The sequence below is a fragment of the Mustela erminea genome, chromosome X (assembly GCF_009829155.1).
Source record: "Mustela erminea isolate mMusErm1 chromosome X, mMusErm1.Pri, whole genome shotgun sequence".
Taxonomy (NCBI): Eukaryota; Metazoa; Chordata; class Mammalia; order Carnivora; family Mustelidae; genus Mustela; species Mustela erminea.
Window position 1 is genome coordinate 46,749,256 of NC_045635.1, and position 22,187 is coordinate 46,771,442.

At 38.8% G+C, this 22,187-nt stretch overlaps 1 protein-coding gene across 2 annotated transcripts in view; it reads right to left on the minus strand.

The window, feature by feature from the left end:
• The window catches only part of FAM120C (family with sequence similarity 120C), a 137,622-nt gene that overhangs the window by 43,025 nt on the left and 72,410 nt on the right, over positions 1–22,187 (minus strand). The window lies entirely within an intron of this gene.

Here is a 22,187-nt window from a genome sequence, read left to right on the forward strand (position 1 = left end):
CATCAAAGCAGAAAATTAATAAAGAAACAAGAGCATTGAATGACACATTGGACCAGAAGGACCTCATAGATATATACAGAACATTCCACCCTAAAACAACAGAATACTCATTCTTCTCTAGTGCACATGGAATCTTCTCCAGAATAGATCACATACTGGGTCACAAATCAGAACTCAACCAATACCAAAAGACTGAGATTATTCCCTGCATATTCTCAGATCACAATGCTTTGAAACCGGAGCTCAGTCACAAGGAAAAGTTCTGAAGGAACTCAAACACCTGGAAGCTAAAGACCACCTTGCTTAAGAATGCTTGGATCAACCAGGAGATCAAAGAAGAACTGAAACAATTCATGGAAACCAATGAGAATGAAGACACTTCAGTCCAAAACCTATGGGATACAGCAAAGGCGGTCCTAAGGGGGAAATACATAGCCATCCAAGCCTCTCTCAAAAAAAAAATTGAAAAATCCGGAACACAGCAGCTGTCTCTACACCTTTAAGAACTGGAGAATCAACAACAAATCAAACCAACTCCACACATAAGAAGGGAAATCATCAAGATTAGAGCTGAAATCAATGAGGTAGAAACCAGAGATACAGTAGAACGTATCAATGAAAGTAGAAGCTGTTTTTTTGAAAGAATCAATAAGATCGATAAACCAGTGGCCACAGTAATCCAAAAGGAAAGATAGAAAGCCAAAATTCATAAAATTATGAATGAAAAGGGAGAGATCACAATGAACACCAAGGAAGTAGAAACAATCATCAGAAGTTATTACCAACAGTTATATGCCAATAAGCTAAGCAAACTAGATGAAATGGATGCATTCCTGGAAAACTATAAACTCCCAAAATTGAACCAGGAAGAAATTGACCAACTGAATAGACCAATATCTAGTAACGAGATTGAAGCGGTGATCAAAAACCTCCCAAAAAACAAGAGCCCAGGACCTGACTGATTCCCTGGGGAAATCTACCAAACTTTCAAAGAAGAAATAACACCTATTCTCCTGAAGCTGTTTCAAAAAATTGAAGCAGAAGGAAAATTTCCAGACTCTTTCTATGAAGCCAGCATTACCCTGATCCCCAAAGCAAGCAAAGGCCCTACCAAAAATGAGAATTTCAGACAAGTATCACTGATGAATATGGATGCTAAGATTCTCAACAAGATCCTAGCAAACAGGATCCAACAGCACATTAAAAAGATTATCCACCATGACCAGGTGGGATTCATCCCTGGGCTACAAGGATGGTTCAACATTCGCAAATCAATCAATGTGATAGAACAAATGAATAAGAGAAGAGAGAAGAACCACATGGTCCTCTCAATCGATGCAGAAAAAGCATTTGACAAAATCCAGCATCTGTTCCTGATTAAAACGCTTCAAAGGATAGGGATAGAGGGAACATTCCTGAACTTCATCATATCTATCGATGAAAGACCTACAGCAATATAATCCTCAATGGGAAAAGGGTTGCAGCCTTCCCGTTGAGATCAGGAACATGACAAGGATGCCCACTCTCACCACTCTTGTTCAACATAGTATTAGAAGTCCTAGCAACAGCAATCAGACAACAAAGAGAATTAAAAGGTATCCAAATTGGCAATGAAGAAGTCAAACTCTCTCTATTCGCAGATGACATGATTCTTTATATGGAAAACCCAAGACTACGGCCCCAAACTACTAGAACTCATACAGCAATTCAGCAACGTGGCAGGATACAAAGTCAATGTACAGAAATCAGTAGCTTTCTTATACACTAACAATGAAAATACAGAAAGGGAAATTAGAGAATCGATTCCATTTACTATAGGACCAAGAACCATAAGATACCTGGGAATAAACCTAACCAAAGAGGTAAAGGATCTGTACTCGAGGAACTACAGAACACTCATGAAAGAAATTGAAGGAGACACAAAAAGATGGAAGACCATTCCATGCTCTTGGATCAGAAGAATAAACATTGTTAAAATGTCTATATTGCCTAGAGCAATCTATACTTTTAATGCCATTCGAATCAAAATTCCACCGGTATTCTTCAAAGAGCTGGAGCAAATAATCCAAAAATTTGTATGGAATCAGAAGAGACCCCGAATCGTTAAGGAAATGTTGAAAAACAAAAATAAAACTGGGGGCATGACGCTACCTGATTTCAAGCTTTACTACAAAGCTGTTATCACCAAGTCAGCATGGTACTGGCATAAACACAGACACATAGACCAGTGGAACAGAGTAGAGAGCCCAGATATGGACCCTCAACTCTATGGGTAAATAATCTTCGACAAAGCAGGAAAAAATATACAGTGGAAAAAAGACAGTCTCTTCAATAAATGGTGCTGGGAAAACTGGACAGCTGTATGTAGAAGAATGAAACTCAACCATTCTCTTACACCATACACAAAGATAAACTCAAAATGGATAAAAGACCTCAACGTGAGACAGGAATCCATCAGAATCCTAGAGGAGAACATAGGCCGTAACCTCTTCAATATCAGCCACAGCAACTTCTTTCAAGATATGTCTCCAAAGGCAAAGGAAACAAAAGTAAAAATGAACTTTGGGGACTTCATCAAGATCAAAAGCTTCTGCAAAGCAAAGGAAACAGTCAAGAAAACAAAGAGGCAACCCACGGAATGGGAGAAGATATTTGCAAATGACAGTACAGACAAAAGGTTGATATCCAGGATCTATAATGAACTCCTCAAACTCAACACACACAAAACAGACAATCATATCAAAAATGGGCAGAAGATATGAACAGACACTTCTCCAATGACGACATACAAAGGGTTATCAGACACATGAAAAAATGTTCATCATCACTAGCCATCAGGGAGATTCAAATTAAAACCGCATTGATATATCACCTTACACCAGTTACAATGGCCAAAATTATCAATACAGAAAACAACATGTGTTGGAGGGGATGTGGAGAAAGGGGAACCCTCTTACACTGTTGGTGGGAATACAAGTTGGTACAGCCTCTTTGGAGCACAGTGTGGAGATTCCTCAGGAAATTAAAAATAGAACTTCCCTATGACCCTGCAATTGCACTCCTGGTTATTTATTCCAAAGATACAGATGTAGTGAAAAGAAGGGCCATCTGTACCCCAATGTTTATAGCAGCAATGGCCACGGTCGCCAAACTGTGGAAAGAACCAAGATGCCCTTCAACAGACGAATGGATAAGGAAGATGTGGTCCATATACACTATGGAGTATTATGCCTCCATCAGAAAGGATGAATACCCAACTTTTGTAGCAACATGGACGGGACTGGAAGAGATTATGCTGAGTGAAATAAGTCAAGCAGAGAGAGTCAATTATCATATGGTTTCACTTATTTGTGGAGCATAACAAATAGCATGGAGGACATGGGGAATTAGAGAGGAGAAGGGAGTTGGGAAAAATTGGAAGGGGAGGTGAACCATGAGAGACTATGGACTCTGAAGAACAATCTGAGGGTTTTGAAGGGGCAATGGGTGGGAGGTTGGGGTACCAGGTGGTGGGTATTATAGAGGGCACGGATTGCATGGAGCACTGTGTGTGGTGCAAAAATAATGAATACTGTTATGCTGCAAATAAATAAAAAATAAATTTTAAAAAATATATATATTTATACAACTTTTAATATTTGTCTATGCAATTACCTAACAGGTGGTCATTTGTCCATTTGGTGTCATTGCCTTTCAGCCCAAATGACACGATTTTTTTTTCTGTTTTACATATTTATTGTTTTTTTTTTCATTCTAATTCCAGCATAGCTAATATAGCGTTAAGTTAGTTTCAGGTGTACAATATAGTGATTTAACAATTCTATCTACTCTTCATTGTGAATCAAGGTAAGTGTACTATTAATCCTCTTCAACTATTTTACCCATCCCCTCACCAACCTCCCCCTTCTGACAACCATCTGTTCCCTATACTTAAGAGACTGTTTTGGGTTTGTTTCTTTTTGTTTTGTTTTTAAATTTCATATATGAGTGAAATCATATGGTATTTGTCTTTCTCTTATTTCATTTAGCATTATACTCTCTAGATCCATCCAATATGTTGCAAATGGCAAGTTTTCTTTCTTTTTTTCCTGATTAAAAAATATTCTGTTGTATACAAATACCACAGCTTTATCCATTCATCAATTGATGGACACTTGGGCTACATTCATAATCTGACATTGTAAATAATGCTGCAATAATCATGGTGGTGCATATATCACTTTGAATTAGTGTTTTGTATTCTTCAGGTAAATACCTAGTGGTTTTGATTACTGGATCATATGATAGTTCTATTTTTAAATTTTTGAGCATTGTCCATACTGTCTGTCCTCTAGCTGTACCAGTCTGAATTCCTCCCAACAGTGCACAAGGGTCCCTTTTCTCCAATCCTCACCAACACCTGTTGTTTCTTGTGTTTTTGGCTTTAGTCCTTCTGACAGGTGTGAGGTGGTATCTCACCGAAGTTTTGATTTTCATTCCCTGATGATGAGTGATGTTGAGCATCTTTTCATGTGTATGTTGGCCATCTGGATGTCTTCTTTGGAGAATGTACATTCTTCTACCTGTTTTAAACTAGATTACTTGCTTTTTGGGGTGTTGAATTGTATGTTATTTTTATACTTTGGATACTAACCCTTTATCATATATGTCATTTGTAAATATCTCCCATTTGGTAGACTACTTTTTAGTTTTGTTGATAGCTTCCACTGCTGTACAGCAGCTTTTTATTTTGATGTAGTTCCAATAGCTTATTTTTGATTTTGTTTCTCTTGCCTCAGGAGACATACCTGGAAAGATGTTGTTATGTCTGATGCCTATGCTCTCTTCTAGGATTTTTGTGGTTTCAGGTCTCACATTGAAGGACATCATTTAATACTTCCTATAATGCAAGGTGGTAGCAATAAATTCTCCTTATCTTTGGTTATCTGGCAATCTATTTATTTTACTCTCCTTTCTAATTTACAGGTTGAGATAAAATTAACATACTATACATTTCAAGTATTAAATTGTACCCATTTACATTTACATACATATAATTTACATACATATTGTTTGATGCAATTACATTTTAAATAAGAACTATGCAATTATTCTGTCTTCTGTATTGACCTACACAATTACCTTTGCTGGCGTTGTTTTTTAGTATGAATTTGAATTATTGTCTGTTGTTACTTGCTTTCAGCCTGTAAAACTTCCTTTAATATTTCCTATAACAGAATTCTGCTAGCAACACATTCTCTCAGTTTACCTTTTAATGTCTTTCTTTGGCTCTCACATCTCAAACATAGTATTATTGGATATAAAGTTGGCAGCTGAGAATTTTATATTTAAGCACACTGAATTATATTGTCCCATGCTTTCTGGTCTCCATTGTTTCTGATGAGAATCTAATCTTTGTGGTTTCCTTGTATGTGATTAGCCATTTTCCTCCTTACAACATTCAAGATCCTCTTTTTGTCTTTGTCTTTCACCATTTTGACTATGTCTAGTGTGGTTCTCTGAGCTCATCTCATCTGAGATGTATGAGATAATGTGTTTTGTTTTGTTTTTTTTCAAATTTGGGAAGCGTTCAGCCATTTTTTTTGAATTTTTTTATTCCCCCCTGCTGGTACTCCCGTTACATGAATGTTGGTATACTTAATGGTGTCACTCATTTTTCTGAGGCTCTGTTCAGTTTTCTTTATTCTTTTATCTTTCTGGCCTTCAGGCCACATAATCTGTATTAATCTGTCTTCAAGTTTGCTGCTTCTTTCTTCTGCCAGTTCAAATCTACTGTTTATCTCTAAACTTCATTTTGGTTTACTATATTTATCAACTCCAGTGTAGTCCACTTGGTTGTTTTAAATACTTATTCTTTACTGATATTCTCTATTTGAGGAGACACTATCATCATGTTTTAATTCTTTATGCATGGTTTCATTTGGTTATTTGAACATTTTTATTTTTTTTTTTAGATTTTATTTATTTATTTGACAGAGAGAAATCACAAGTAGACAGAGAGCCAGGCAGAGAGAGAGAGAGGGAAGCAGGCTCCCCGCCGAGCAGAGAGCCCGATGCGGTACTCGATCCCAGAACCCTGAGATCATGACCTGAGCCGAAGGCAGCGGCTTAACCCACTGAGCCACCCAGGCGCCCCTTTGAACATTTTTAAAATATCTGCTTTTAAGTCTCTCTGCTAAGTCTGTAATTAGGCTTCATTAAAAGTCTGTTTAATGGGCACCTGGGTGGCTCAGTTGGTTAAGCGATTGCCTTCCACTCAGGTCCTGATCCCGGAATCCAGGAATCAAGTCCCACATCAGGCCCCCTGCTCGGCAGGGAGTCTGCTTCTCCATCTGATCCTCCCCCTCTCATGCTCTTTCTCATTCTCTCTCAAATTAAAAAAAAAAGCCTGTTTTATTTAGTATGAGTGGGTCAGACTTGCATGGTTTTAGAGAGTCTTGGAAGTCTTCTGTTGCAAACGATATTTTAAATAATATATTGTAATGACACTGGATACTGACCTCGCCCTCCAGCCCCTGGCTGGTTGATGTTTGCTTGATTGTTCTCTTGTTTATTTAGTGACTTGGCTGAACTAATTCTGTGAGCTCTATTTCTGAAATAGAAATGTAGGGTGAAGCCTCCGATGTCTCTACTGATGTCTCTACTTGTTTTTCTTTTAGCTTAGCAAACAAGATGTTCCCCATGGGTCTGCTTAAGCCACTAACTGATCAAAGATTTTGCTTAAGCCTTCTTAGCCAGTTAGATTTTTACCTTTTACCATTGAATGTGTAGAGTAAGGCTTCTCTCATGGCTCAGGGAGTTTACACATTTTTGACCCATATTCAGTGAGGGAATATTAGTTTGGAGGTTCCTTCTCTGATCACTGCTAAGAAGACATAACTCTGGGTATTTACAATATTCTAGTCTGGCAATGATAAAAGTTTTATTTTAGTGCTAAACTTGGCTTCCTAGGAGTTGCTTCTGGGTCAGAAAAGCTTACTGTTCAGTTGATACTTGATGAGAGGTGGTATTTCGGTTCCTTGTATCAGTGAGGCATCTGCCCTGTATTGATGATCTTGGGTGGTTTGGAGAATGCTTTGAAGTCTGTCCTGTGTCCTGTTCTGGTTGCTCCTGAGTGGGTTCCATCTAGCTCATGCATACACCATTCCTGATCTCCAGAGTTCATTCTGATCCTGGGAGGGTTCTTCTTGGCTGTTTCTTTCCCTGGTGTCCTCTATAAAACCTGGATGCCCTGGTGTTCTGCTCAGATCATGGAGCTACCAGCCTCCTCTTAATTGTTCATCAAGATACTTATTATTCTTGACATACTCTTAGGCACAGAATTCTCCATACTCTGCTCCAAGTAAAGACAGTCCCTTCAGGCAGGTGTAGAGCTCCTCATTCTTACAGCCTACTTTCTCCCTGAAAAGAACTGCTCAGTGCATCATTCTGAGGCTGCTTTTCCCAGAGTGACAAGTGACGCCCCTGCTCTATAAGTGTGCACTGAAAAAGGGTGGGGTAGTTGGCAGCCCCTACACTTTTTGGCTTGATCTTCCCAGTGTGGAAACTCCTTCTTACACATGAGCTGGGGTAGGAGTGATTAGAGCTCCAAGTATTCCTGGCATGCTGCCCCTAGATTAGACCTTCTGCCCTGAGTCGGGGTGGGGCGGTTGGTGGGTGATCTTCTTTACCATGCCTGCCTGAACACAGGGCAGGAATTGATGAGAAATGGCAATATTTTCCTCCCCAGGTGAAACCATAATCCAGGAATGAGAGCAGGGAAAAGGAAACCTCATCTTCTTGGCTATATATGCTTAAGGGTTAAGTGATTAAAATAATTTTCACCAGATAAGCTGCAATTTTCCTGGGAAGAGTGTTTGTCTATGTCCTTACTGTGTCCTTCTGGAAGGGGAAGAGGAAGGGTCCTACCACATATGGACTTTTTTTTCTCTTGTGGTAAAATATATATAATATTTACCATGTTAATAATGTTCGGTGTATTTCACAATGGTATTTAAATAAATTTACACCATCAACACCATCCATCTGCAGAACTTTTTATTCTTCCCAACTTGAAACTCATGCCCACTAAATATTCCCTATTTCCCCAACCCCAACTCTCTGGAAATTACCATTTTACTTTCTATCTCTGAATCTGACTACTCTAGGTACCTCATATAAATTAAATCATACTGTATTTGCTTTTACTGACTGGCTAGTTCACTTAAGTATAATGTCTTTCATGAACAGACATTTCTGCAAAGAAGACAACCAGATGGCCAATAGACACATGAAAAAATACTCCACATCACTCGGCATCAGGGAAACACAAATGAAAACCACAATGAGATACCACCTCACACCAGTCAGAATGGCTAAAATTAACAAGTCAGGAAATGACAGATGCTGGCGAGGATGCGGAGAAAGGGGAACACTCCTACACTGTTGGTGGGAATCCAAGCTGGTGCAGCCACTCTGGAAAACAGCATGGAGGTTCCTCAAAAAGTTGAAAATAGAGCTACCCTACAACCCAGCAATTTCACCACTGGGTATTTACACTAAAGATACAAATGTAGTGATCTGAATGGGCATGTGCACTCGAATGTTTATAGCAGCAATGTCCACAATAGCCAAACTATGGAAAGAACCTAGATGTCTATCAACAGATGAATGGATAAAGAAGATGTGGTGTATACACACACACACACACATACACACACACAATAGAATACTATGCAGCCATCAAAAGAAAATGGAATCCCGACATTTGCGCTGACGTGGATGGAACTAGAGAGTATTATGCTGAGCGAAATAAGTCAATCAGAGAAAGAAAATTATCATATGATCTCTCTGATATGAGGAATTTGAGAGGCAGGGCAGGGGGTTGTGAGGGGTAGGGAAGGAAAAAATGAAACAAGATGGGATTGGGAGGGAGACAAACCATAAGAGACTCTTAATCTCACAAAACAAACTGAGGGTTGCTGGGGGGTGGGTGGGGTAGGGAGAGGGTGGTTTGGTTATGGACACTGGGGACGGTATGTGCTATGGTGAGTACTGTGAAATGTGTAAACCTGATGATTCACATACCTGTACCCCTGGGGCAAATAATACATTATCTGTTAATAAAAACAACTTTTAAAAAAGTATAATGTCTTTAAGGTTCAGCTGTGTTCTATCATGCATCAGAATTTCCATCCTTTTTAAAGCTGAATAATATTCCATTTTCCGTATATACCACATTCTGTTTATCAATCCATCCATCAGTGGAAACAGGTGCTTCCACCTTTTGACTATCTTTTTTAAGATTTTATTTATTTGACACAGAGAGAGAGAGACAGTGAGAGAGGGGATACAAGCAGGGGAAGTGGAAGAGGGAGAAGGAGCCCAATGCGGGGCTCAATACCAGGTCCCTGGGATCATGACCTGAGCCGAAGGCAGATTCTTAATGACTGAGCCACCCAGGCGCCCCATACATTTTGATTATTATTAATCTTCTTCTGATTCCTTATATGTGATAAATTATATTTCCCTTGCTTCTTCCATGAGTGTCTTTGTCTTTTAATAGTGTTTGAGTATGGATCTTTGAGTTGACCTTGGAATTTTTGATCTTGGATATGTAGATCTATGTTTTTCACCAAATTTGGGAGGTTTTCATTTCTTAGTTCTTCACGTATTTTTTTCAACCACCCCCCTCTCTCTAGGCTCACCTATTGTGCATATGTTGGTATGTGTGATGTCCATATAGGTCTCTTAGTCTCTTTTCATCTTTATTCTTCTTTTTTACATTCTGTTCTCTTGATCTTTTTCTTCTCTCAGCTCAAATCTACTAGAAGGAGCCTCTTCCTTCAAGTTAATTTGTCATTTCTATTATTGTATTTTTCAATTCCTGAATCTCTATTTGGTTTCTTTTTGTAATTTCTATCTCTCCACTGCTATTCTCAATTTGATGGGTCACTGTTATCATACTTCAATTTTTTAAAAAGATTTTATTTATTTGACAGAGAGAGATACAGCAAGAGAGGGAACACACGCAGGGCAAGTGGGAGGGAGAAGCAGGCTCCCTGTGGAGCTCGGAGCCCAATGAGGGGCTCAATCCTAAGACCCTGGGATCACGACCCGAGCCGAAGGCAGAGGCTTAACCAACTGAGCCACCCAGGTGCCCCTCATACTTCAATTTTTTAAATATGGTTTCCTTTAGTTTTCTGAGTATATCCATTATAGGTATTAAAAATTCTTAATTTAATTTGTCCTACATCCATACACCCTCAGAGACAGTTGCTATTCAGTGCTCTTTGTTCAGTGTATAAATCACACATTATTATTTCTTTGGAAGCCTTCTTTTCAATCATATATTGCAGCAACCCTCCCCAAGCACTATTGTTGCTATTGCTTTGTTTGCTTAGTGAAATGTCTGGACTAATTTTGCAGAGCGTGTCCCTCCTGCAGAGTGTGGCCCGATAGCCCTGTCCCGATTTTTATTTTTATTTTTAACTCTTCTTTTCATTTTTAAGCCTAGCTTCCTAGGCATCTCCCTTGGATCAGCATAGCTTAGTGGTCAGCCAATGATTAATCAAAGGTTGTGTAGAAACATCTTGAGCTAATAAAGCTCCCATTTTTGCCAAGGGGATATAAGTGTAGGTTAGACATGCATTAAAATTTTAGGCAGTTATAAATCAGGCTTTTATTTTTACCTTGTGCAGGCCTCATGTTCAGCCTGGGAGGAATATGTAATTGGCATTCTCTCCAGTTTCTCTTCAGTGTGTATATAGCCCTACGGATGTACACAGCCTTTCAGAGCCCCAGGAATATAAAGCAGCTTATCAAAGCCCTTTATGACCATCATATTGCCCAGATCAATCAGTTAAATTTTTAGCACAGTGTAAAGCAGCCACTGGCAACAGAGGTGTTTGCCTTCCCTGATACTGTTACTGTTTTTGATATTGCCCTGGACTTAAGCTTTTCATTTAAAAATTCCTTTCTTTTCTCAAGATCAGTTAAATCATTGCTTAGTTTTTATTCTATCTTTTCTCTTTTCTCTTTTACCTTTATCTCTGTAATATATCTTTCTGGAATGTATGTGAGGCTAGGCCCAAACTTGATGTTTTCTCCCCAAATACCAATATAGTTTTTTCAACAACTATGTAAAAATTCCTCTATTCCTCAGATTTTTGAAGCTTCCTTTGGCTTGTTTTAAGTAATCATGTGTGATCTTACTATTATCTGCTCTGAAACAATGACCTGTCAATTTTAATGCCAGTATCACATCATTTTAGTTTAAATTTATAATACATTTTGGTATTTTTGTTTGTTTGAGCCAAGACTTTTTTATAATCCCAAGCTATTCTTCTTCATTTGTTTCTCCCAATAAACTTTAGAATTATTCTGTCAAGTGAACAAAAACTAGTTCTTTTTTATCTTTACTTTTTACATATCAGGATGGCACATGTTTAACTCAAATGCCCTATTACAGCTGATAAATCCACTGCTTTTTAACAGGATTATTTGTCCAGAAAGATTCAACTTTTACCCATAAATCTAGAGGTATGACCTTGTCCAATTTCATGTTCTATTTCTGGAAAACTGTTGAGATTTGAATGAAACCTTGCTAGAAATGCCTTGCTACATGCTTCTCACATTCAACAGGGCTGTACCCCACCCCTGGAAGGTTATGCCTTCCTCAAACTGTACTAGCCTGTCCTGTAGACTCTCTTTTCTCTAGGCCAATTGTCTACGAGCTGCATCAACATTAATTTTTAGTCACAACTTCCCCAGCATTACTTTACTTCCATGAGAGGTATCTTATAGTTAGCAGAAGCAACTGAGGAGTTTAGACTCCTAGTACTCAGTCAGGCCACAGTTCAACACTGCTACCCAGTCTTTATCTGACATTGCTGAGCAATGCAGTACTTAGGATAAGTTAATCTTCATTTAAAGTTGAATTTTAAATTTCCAACCAGATTTTATGTTAATTTCTAAGGCGTATTTTTCTATTATTTTGTCTTTTAAAGAGCATAGGAATTCAGAGGTGGAGAGACTTGGGTTCAAACTCTTAACACTACCCATTACTAGCTTTGTAACCTCCATAAGTCACTTCTCTTTGACCCTTTATTTCCTCATGTATAAATGGAGATAAATAATATTTACATATTAGCACTGTTATGAGAATTAGAAGCATTGTACACAAAGAGCTGACTTAGTACATTGCCAGGTACATAACATGTAATATTACAAAACCTGTTCTTGATGATTTTATGAACAATGATTATTGCCTATGCTTTATTAATGAACTTATATGGGTTCCGGGTTTATACAGGGCAGTTTCCCCCTCTACCGCATGGGTTCTTAGGTCTTTTTAAAAGTAATCTTTAGGGACACCTGGGTGGCTCAGTGGATTAAAGCCTCGGCCTTCGGCTCAGGTCATGATCCCAGGGTCCTGGGATTGAGCCCTGCATCAGGCTCTCTGCTCAGCGGGGAGCCTGCTTCCCTTCCTCCCTCTCTGATTGCCTCTCTGCCTACTTGTGATCTCTGTCTGTCAAATAAGTAAATAAAAATCTTTATTATAAAAAGTAATCTTTATATCTTTTTCCCTGCTTTTAGGCAGCTTTTAAGCTGCCACTTATCATTGCTGTCACTGGGGCTGGTTCTAAGAATAAATCCTATTCCTTGTCTCACCCCCCCCTTATAATTTGCTGCTTCTGATCTGCTGTACACTGAAAAATCATGTAACGAAATTGTCAGAAATGTATCTAAATTAAGAATAAATAGGTTAAGAAGGAGGCCAAAGGGTTTTCTTCAGGGAAAGCATATGGAACCTAAAAGACTATTAGAGCCATAGGCTTTGTGATAGCTATTATAACTACTCATAAGCCATTCTTATTTTCATGCTCCTGGAAGTGTTTAAAAAAATCCAGAGAATCGGGGGAGGAGTCAAGATGGCAGAGAAGTAGCAGGCTGAGACTACTTCAGCTAGCCGGAGATCAGCTAGATAGCTTATCTAAAGATTGCAAACACCTGAAAATCCATCGGCAGATCGAAGAGAAGAAGAACAGCAATTCTGGAAACAGAAAAACAACCACTTTCTGAAAGGTAGGACCGGCGGAGAAGTGAATCAAAAGCGACGGGAAGATAGACCGCGGGGGGAGGGGCCGGCTCCCGGCAAGCGGTGGAGCAACGGCGCACAAAATCAGGACTTTTTTTTTTTTTTTAATTAATTTTTTATTTTTTATAAACATATATTTTTATCCCCAGGGGTACAGGTCTGTAGGACTTTTAAAAGTCTGTTCCGCTGAGGGACATCGCTCCAGAGGCTAAACCGGGGCGAAGCCCACGCGGGGTCAGCGTGGCCTCAGGTCCCGCAGGGTCACAGAAGGATCAGGGGTGTCTGAGTGTCGCAGAGCTTGCGGGTATTGGAACGGGAAAGCCGGCTACAGAGACAGAGCCGACAGTGAGCTCGCAGCTGGGGGTTACCTTGAACTGGTCGCAGGCTCGGTGAGCTCGGAGCGCGGCCGGAGGTCAGGCAGACGGGAGTAACTGGGCGCTGTTCTCTGAGGGCGCACTGAGGAGTGGGGCCCCGGGCTCTCGGCTCCTCCGGGCCGGAGACCAAGAGGCCGCCATTTGTATTCCCGTCCTCCGGAACTCTACGGGAAAGCGCTCAGGGAACAAAAGCTCCTGAAAGCAAACTCGAGCGGATTACTCACCCCGGCCCCTGATAAGGGCGGTGCAATTCCGCCTGGGGCAAAGACACTTGAGAATCACTACAACAGGCCCCTCCCCCAGAAGATCAACAAGAAATCCAGACAAGACCAAGTTCACCTACCAAGGAGTGCGGTTTCAATACCAAGGAGAGCAACAGAATTCCAGAGGAGGAGAAAGCAAAGCACGGAACTCATGGCTTTTTCCCTGTGATTTTTTTAGTCTTGCAGTTAATTTAATTTTTTTCTTTTTCATTTTTTGTTTTTTTTCTCGCCTTCTGGTTAAATTTTTTTTTAACTTTTACCTTTTTCTTTTTTAACGTTTTTTAACTAGTTTATCTAATATATATATATTTTCTTTTTTATATTTTTCTTATTTGTTTTCTTTTTTAAAAAATCTTTTCTTTTTTTTTTCTTTTTTCATTATTTTTCTTTCTTCCTTTTTGAACCTCTTTTTATCCCCTTTCTCCCCCCTCACGATTTGGGATCTCTTCTAATTTGGTTAAAGCATATTTTCCTGGGGTTGTTGCCACCCTTTTAGTATTTTACTTGCTCCTTCATATACTCTTATCTGGACAAAATGACAAGACGGAAAAATTCAACACAAAAAAAAGAACAAGAGGCAGTACCGAAGGCTAGGGACCTAATCAATACAGACATTGGTAATATGTCAGATCTAGAGTTCAGAATGACAATTCTCAAGGTTCTAGCCGGGCTGGAAAAAGGCATGGAAGATATTAGAGAAACCCTCTCGAGAGATATAAAAGCCCTTTCTGGAGAAATAAATGAACTAAAATCTAACCAAGTTGAAATAAAAAAATCTATTAATGAGGTGCAATCAAAAATGGAGGCTCTCACTGCTAGGATAAATGAGGCAGAAGAAAGAATTAGTGATATAGAAGACCAAATGACAGAGAATAAAGAAGCTGAGCAAAAGAGGGACAAACAGCTACTGGACCACGAGGGGAGAATTCGAGAGATAAGTGACACCATAAGACGAAACAACATTAGAATAATTGGGATTCCAGAAGAAGAAGAAAGAGAGAGGGGAGCAGAAGGTATACTGGAGAGAATTATTGGGGAGAATTTCCCCAATATGGCAAAGGGAACGAGCATCAAAATTCAGGAGGTTCAGAGAACACCCCTCAAAATCAATAAGAATAGGCCCACACCCCGTCACCTCATAGTAGAATTTACAAGTCTCAGTGACAAAGAGAAAATCCTGAAAGCAGCCCGGGTAAAGAAGTCTGTAACATACAATGATAAAAATATTAGATTGGCAGCTGACTTATCCACAGAGACCTGGCAGGCCAGAAAGAGCTGGCATGATATCTTCAGAGCACTAAACGAGAAAAACATGCAGCCAAGAATACTATATCCAGCTAGGCTATCATTGAAAATAGCAGGAGAGATTAAAAGCTTCCAGGACAAACAAAAACTGAAAGAATTTGCAAACACCAAACCAGCTCTACAGGAAATATTGAAAGGGGTCCTCTAAGCAAAGAGAGAGCCTACAAGTGGTAGATCAGAAAGGAACAGAGACCATATACAGTAACAGTCACCTTACAGGCCATACAATGGCACTAAATTCATATCTCTCAATAGTTACCCTGAATGTTAATGGGCTAAATGCCCCTGTCAAAAGACACAGGGTATCAGAATGGATAAAAAAACAAAACCCATGTATATGTTGCCTCCAAGAAACTCAATTTAAGCCCGAAGACACCTCCAGATTTAAAGTGAGGGGGTGGAAAAGAATTTATCATGCTAATGGACATCAGAAGAAAGCAGGAGTGGCAATCCTTATATCAGATCAATTAGATTTTAAGCCAAAGACTGTAATAAGACTGAGGAAGGACACTATATCATACTCAAAGGGTCTGTCCAACAAGAAGATCTAACAATTTTAAATATCTATGCCCCCAACGTGGGAGCAGCCAACTATATAAACCAATTAATAACAAAATCAAAGAAACACATCAACAATAATACAATAATAGTAGGGGACATTAACACTCCCCTCACTGAAATGGACAGATCATCCAAGCAAAAGATCAGCAAGGAAATAAAGGCCTGAAACGACACACTGGACCAGATGGACATCACAGATATATTCAGAACATTTCATCCCAAAGCAACAGAATACACATTCTTCTCTAGTGCACATGGAACATTCTCCAGAATAGATCACATCCTCGGTCCTAAATCAGGACTCAACCGGTATCAAAAGATTGGGATCATTCCCTGCATATTTTCAGACCACAATGCTCTAAAGCTAGAACTCAACCACAAAAGGAAGTTTGGAAAGAACCCAAATACATGGAGACTAAACAGCATCCTTCTAAAGAATGAATGGGTCAACCGGGAAATTAAAGAAGAATTGAAAAAATTCATGGAAACAAATGATAATGAAAATACAACGGTTCAAAATCTGTGGGACACAACAAAGGCAGTCCTGAGAGGAAAATATATAGTGGTACAAGCCTTTCTCAAGAAACAAGAAAGGTCTCAGGTACACAACCTAACCCTACACCTAAAGGAGCTGGAGAAAGAACAAGAAAGAAACCCTAAGCCCAGCAGGAGAAGAGAAATCATAAAGATCAGAGCAGAAATCAATGAAATAGAAACCAAAAAAACAATAGAACAAATCAACGAAACTAGGAGCTGGTTCTTTGAAAGAATTAATAAAATTGATAAACCCCTGGCCCGACCCAAATAAATAAAATCATGAATGAAAGAGGAGAGATCACAACTAACACCAAAGAAATACAAACTATTATAAGAACATACTATGAGCAACTCTACGCCAATAAATTTGACAATCTGGAAGAAATGGATGCATTCCTAGAAACATATAAACTACCACAACTGAACCAGGAAGAAATAGAAAGCCTGAACAGACCCATAACCAGTAAGGAGATTGAAACAGTCATTAAAAATCTCCAAACAAACAAAAGCCCAGGGCCAGACGGCTTCCCGGGGGAATTCTACCAAACATTTAAAGAAGAACTAATTCCTATTCTCCTGAAACTGTTCCAAAAATAGAAATGGAAGGAAAACTTCCAAACTCATTTTATGAGGCCAGCTTCACCTTGATCCCAAAACCAGACAAGGATCCCATCAAAAAAGAGAGCTATAGACCAATATCCTTGATGAACACAGATGCGAAAATACTCAACAAAATACTAGTCAATAGGATTCAACAGTACATTAAAAGGATTATTCACCACGACCAAGTGGGATTTATTCCAGGGCTGCAAGGTTGGTTCAACATCTGCAAATCAGTCAATGTGATACAACACATCAATAAAAGAAAGAACAAGAACCATATGATACTCTCAATAGATGCTGAAAAAGCATTTGACAAAGTACAGCATCCCTTCCTGATCAAAACTCTTCAAAGTGTAGGGATAGAAGGCACATACCTCAATATCATCAAAGCCATCTATGAAAAACCCACCGCAAATATCATTCTCAATGGAGAAAAACTGAAAGCTTTTCCGCTAAGGTCAGGAACACGGCAGGGATGTCCATTATCACCACTGCTATTCCACATAGTACTAGAGGTCCTAGCCTCAGCAATCAGACAACAAAAGGAAATTAAAGGCATCCAAATCGGCAAAGAAGAAGTCAAATTATCACTCTTCGCAGATGATATGATACTATATGTGGAAAACCCAAAAGACTCCACTCCAAAACTGCTAGAACTTGTCCAGAAATTCAGTAAAGTGTCAGGATATAAAATCAATGCACAGAAATCAGTTGCATTTCTCTACACCAACAGCAAGACAGAAGAAAGAGAAATTAAGGAGTCAATCCCATTTACAATTGCACCCAAAACCATAAGATACCTAGGAATAAACCTAACCAAAGAGGCACAGAATCTATACTCAGAAAATTATAAAGTACTCATGAAAGAAATTGAGGAAGACACAAAGAAATGGAAAAATGTTCCATGCTCCTGGATTGGAAGAATAAATATTGTGAAAATGTCTATGCTACCTAAAGCAATCTACACATTTAATGCAATTCCTATCAAGGTACCATCCATCTTTTTCAAAGAAATGGAACAAATAATTCTAAAATTTATATGGAACCAGAAAAGACCTCGAATAGCCAAAGGGATATTGAAAAAGAAAGCCAACGTTGGTGGCATCACAATTCCGGACTTCCAGCTCTATTACAAAGCTGTCATCATCAAGACAGCATGGTACTGGCACAAAAACAGACACATAGATCAATGGAACAGAATAGAGAGCCCAGAAATAGACCCTCAACTCTACAGTCAACTAATCTTCGACAAAGCAGGAAAGAATGTCCAATGGAAAAAAGACAGCCTCTTCAATAAATGGTGCTGGGAAAATTGGACAGCCACATGCAGAAAAGTGAAATTGGACCATTTCCTTACACCACACACAAAAATAGACTCAAAATGGATGAAGGACCTCAATGTGCGAAAGGAATCCATCAAAATCCTTGAGGAGAACACAGGCAGCAACCTCTTCGACCACAGCCGCAGCTACATCTTCCTAGGAACAACGCCAAAGGCAAGGGAAGCAAGGGCAAAAATGAACTATTGGGATTTCATCAAGATCAAAAGCTTTTGCACAGCAAAGGAAACAGTTAACAAAATCAAAAGACAACTGACAGAATGGGAGAAGATATTTGCAAACGACATATCAGATAAAGGACTAGTGTCCAGAATCTATAAAGAACTTAGCAAACTCAACACCCAAAGAACAAATAATCCAATCAAGAAATGGGAAGAGGACATGAACAGACATTTCTGCAAAGAAGACATCCAGATGGCCAACAGACACATGAAAAAGTGCTCCATATCACTCAGCATCAGGGAAATACAAATCAAAACCACAATGAGATATCACCTCACACCAGTCAGAATGGCTAAAATCAACAAGGCAGGAAATGACAGATGCTGGTGAGGATGTGGAGAAAGAGTAACCCTCCTACACTGTTGGTGGGAATGCACGCTGGTGCAGCCACTCTGGAAAACAGCATGGAGGTTCCTCAAAATGTTGAAAATAGAACTGCCCTATGACCCAGCAATTGCACTATTGGGTATTTACCCTAAAGATACAAACGTAGTGATCCAAAGGGGCATGTGCACCCGAATGTTTATAGCAGCAATGTCCACAATAGCCAAACTATGGAAAGAACCTAGATGTCCATCAACAGATGAATGGATCAAGAAGATGTGGTATATATACACAATGGCATACTATGCAGCCATCAAAAGAAATGAAATCTTGCCATTTGCGACAACATGGATGGAACTAGAGCGTATCATGCTTAGCGAAATAAGTCAAGCAGAGAAAGACAACTATCATATGATCTCCCTGATATGAGGAAGTGGTGATGCAACATGGGGGCTTAAGTGGGTCGGAGAAGAATAAATGAAACAAGATGGGATTGGGAGGGAGACAAACCATAAGTGACTCTTAATCTCACAAAACAAACTGAGGGTTGCTGGGGGGAGGGGGGTTGGGAGAAGGGGGTGGGATTATGGACATTGGGGAGGGTATGTGCTTTGGTGAGTGCTGTGAAGTGTGTAAACCTGGTGATTCACAGACCTGTACCCCTGGGGTTAAAAATATATGTTTATAAAAATATAAAAAATTATAAAGAAAAAAAAATCTAGAGAATCAAACATATGGAAAAATGAGCTATTACTGTATTTTGAGAATAAAGGTAAACAAAACAGGTGATTCCAGAGTTAATATTCAGGGCTATGGGCCAGAAACATGTTAGAAGCTAGGAGGAATGAATCCTGTCATTATTCTTATTGGGAAGACTTCTTAAATCACCAATTTTAATCTCAAGGCAGTTAGAAAATTAAAATACTAAGCATCTATTATGTGATAGGGCCCCTACATGTATTATCTCACTCCTTAAAGAGCTCTGAGAAATAAGAATTATTATACCCATTTATGGTAAGGGAATGAATGTGCTAAAAGGTTAAAGTGACTTATCCAAGCTGCAAAGTGCCGAAACCAGAATTCAAATTAAGGTCTGTCCAATTTCAAAGGTCAATGCTCTGTAACCCTTTGATGACTTTTTTTAAAGATCTTATTTATTTATTTGTCAGAAAGAGAGGGAGTGAGAGAGAGAGAGCATGAGCTGGGCGTGGGGAGAGGCAGGGAGAGAAGGGAGAAACAGACTTCCTGCTGAGCAGGGAGCCTGATGCAAGACTTGGTCCCAGAACCCTGGGATCATGACTTGAGCCGAAGGTAGATGATTAACCAACTGAGCCACCCAGGCTTCCCTGATGACTTGTTGAGACTGACTTCTCTACACAAAAATTTATTTCCTCTACATCAGCAAATAAACAATGAGAAAGTGTAACAGATAACAGAATGTCAACCATAATCACTACAATATGTATCAAGTACTTACAACTTTAAAACGCAGACCTCTATGGAAAAAAAGTAACTCTACTAAGACATAAACGAAGAGAGCTAAATAAAGGGAGAGGTAAACTATGATCTCTGGATGGGAGTACTTAACATGATAAAGATGTGAACTCTCCCAAAATTAATCCATAAACTCAATTCATTAACCCAAAAATTCCAACAAGATTTTGTGGAAACTGGATGAATTTTAAACTATATGTGGAAGAATAAAGATCACATGATTCAGAAACAATACACGTCTGACACAAGTAAAGTACGGAGTAGAGATTTGTCCTACCTGATATTAAGGAAAATTAAAAACTTATAATAATTGAAACAAGGTGCTCCTGGTCAGAGATCAAATAGGCAATGGAAAAAAAATGAATCCAGCAATGTACTCATGAATATATAGGAACCTGGTACATAAGAAAGGTGGTAATATACATCAATGGGGAAAGAAGAGATCATTTAATAAATGGAGTTGGGAAAACTAGCTTATTATGTAAAGAGAATAAAATCAGATCCTTTCTTACAGAATATACAGAATACCTACTATATTAAAGAACTGACGTGGAAGGCAACATTATAATACTATTAAAAATGTAGAGAATTATCTTTATGACCCAAAGGTAGGGAAGAATTTATTAAATAAGAGTTCAAAAGCACACACCACAGGGATACAATGTGAAAGGTGTGACAAAACCAAAATTAAATATTTCTTGGTTAGGGGTGAAGTACACTGATGTCTGCAACTTATTTGGAAATGCATCCAAAAGGATGGATGAATGGCTGTTTAGAGATGGACAGATGGACAGTTATAATAAGATAAAGTAAGTATAGTAAAATATTATAGAACCTAAGCAGTGGTCATACGGGTGTTCCCCATACTATTCTCCAACTTTTCTGTGTGTACGAAGTTATAAAAATAAAAAAGCTGGTGAAAATGAAGCACTTCTGTTCAACAAAATATTGTACATAGTTTTAAAAAACTGTGAACAGAAATATATTTGATATACACACAGATACAGAAATGATACTTGCTATATACATATGTATATACACACATTTGACAAGAAACTTCTATGATCCGCAAGACAAGTAACCTAAAAGAAAACTTGCAAGGTAAAATAAACAGGCACTGCAGAGAATGAGAAAAACAAATGGTTAATATGTATAAAGTAGAAGCTCATCTCATCTGTAGTCAAAGAAATGAAAAGTAAAATAAAAGATACTACTTGAGGGGCACCTGGGTGGATTAGTTGGCTAAGTGTCTGACTCTTGGATATGGCTCAGGTCACGATTTCATGGTCATGAGATCCAGACCCCTATCCAGCCCTCTGTCAGGCTCTACACTCAGCCCAGAATCTGCTTCAGATTCTTCCTCCCTCTGTCCTTCCCCTACCCCTCTCTTAAACAAACAAACAAACAAAACAAACAAATCTTTTAAAAAAGATACTACGTGAAGCCCACTGGACTGGCAAAAATTAAGAAGTTATGTGATATCAGTACTGGCAATACTACGAAGAAAGAGAAACCCTTAAGTGTTGCTCACAGAACTATATATTGGCTCAGAAACGATCTAGAGCAACTTGGCAATATGTGACAAAAAACCTATATGTGTATCTTATAGGGTCCAGGAATTCTACTCCTGAGTATATACTTCAGATAAACTGACACAGGAACACAAAGAAACAAAGACATCTATGAAAATACTTCCTGCAGCACTGTTTGGAACACCCAAGTACTGGAAATCAATAAATAAAATACTGTGACGTTACTATTTGATGGAACATAATCCAGTGGTCATGAGGTATGAACCATGCATGAATATGGATAGATCTCAAAAATAACAGAGTGAAAAAAATAAGTAGAATGAGATGTACAGCACCTTTCCTGTTAAAAAGGGGGGAAAAATCTACACATACAAACAACACTATAGACTCTGTAAGGATATACGCATGTCTAAATAAATGCATGGAGAATGACTTGAAAGGACATACTCCAAATACCCAAGAGCGGGTAACTATAGGAAGAGAAGGGAACTAGATCATGAATAAAGACTGAAGAGGACAAAAACCAAACATAAAACCAAATACGAAAGTTCACA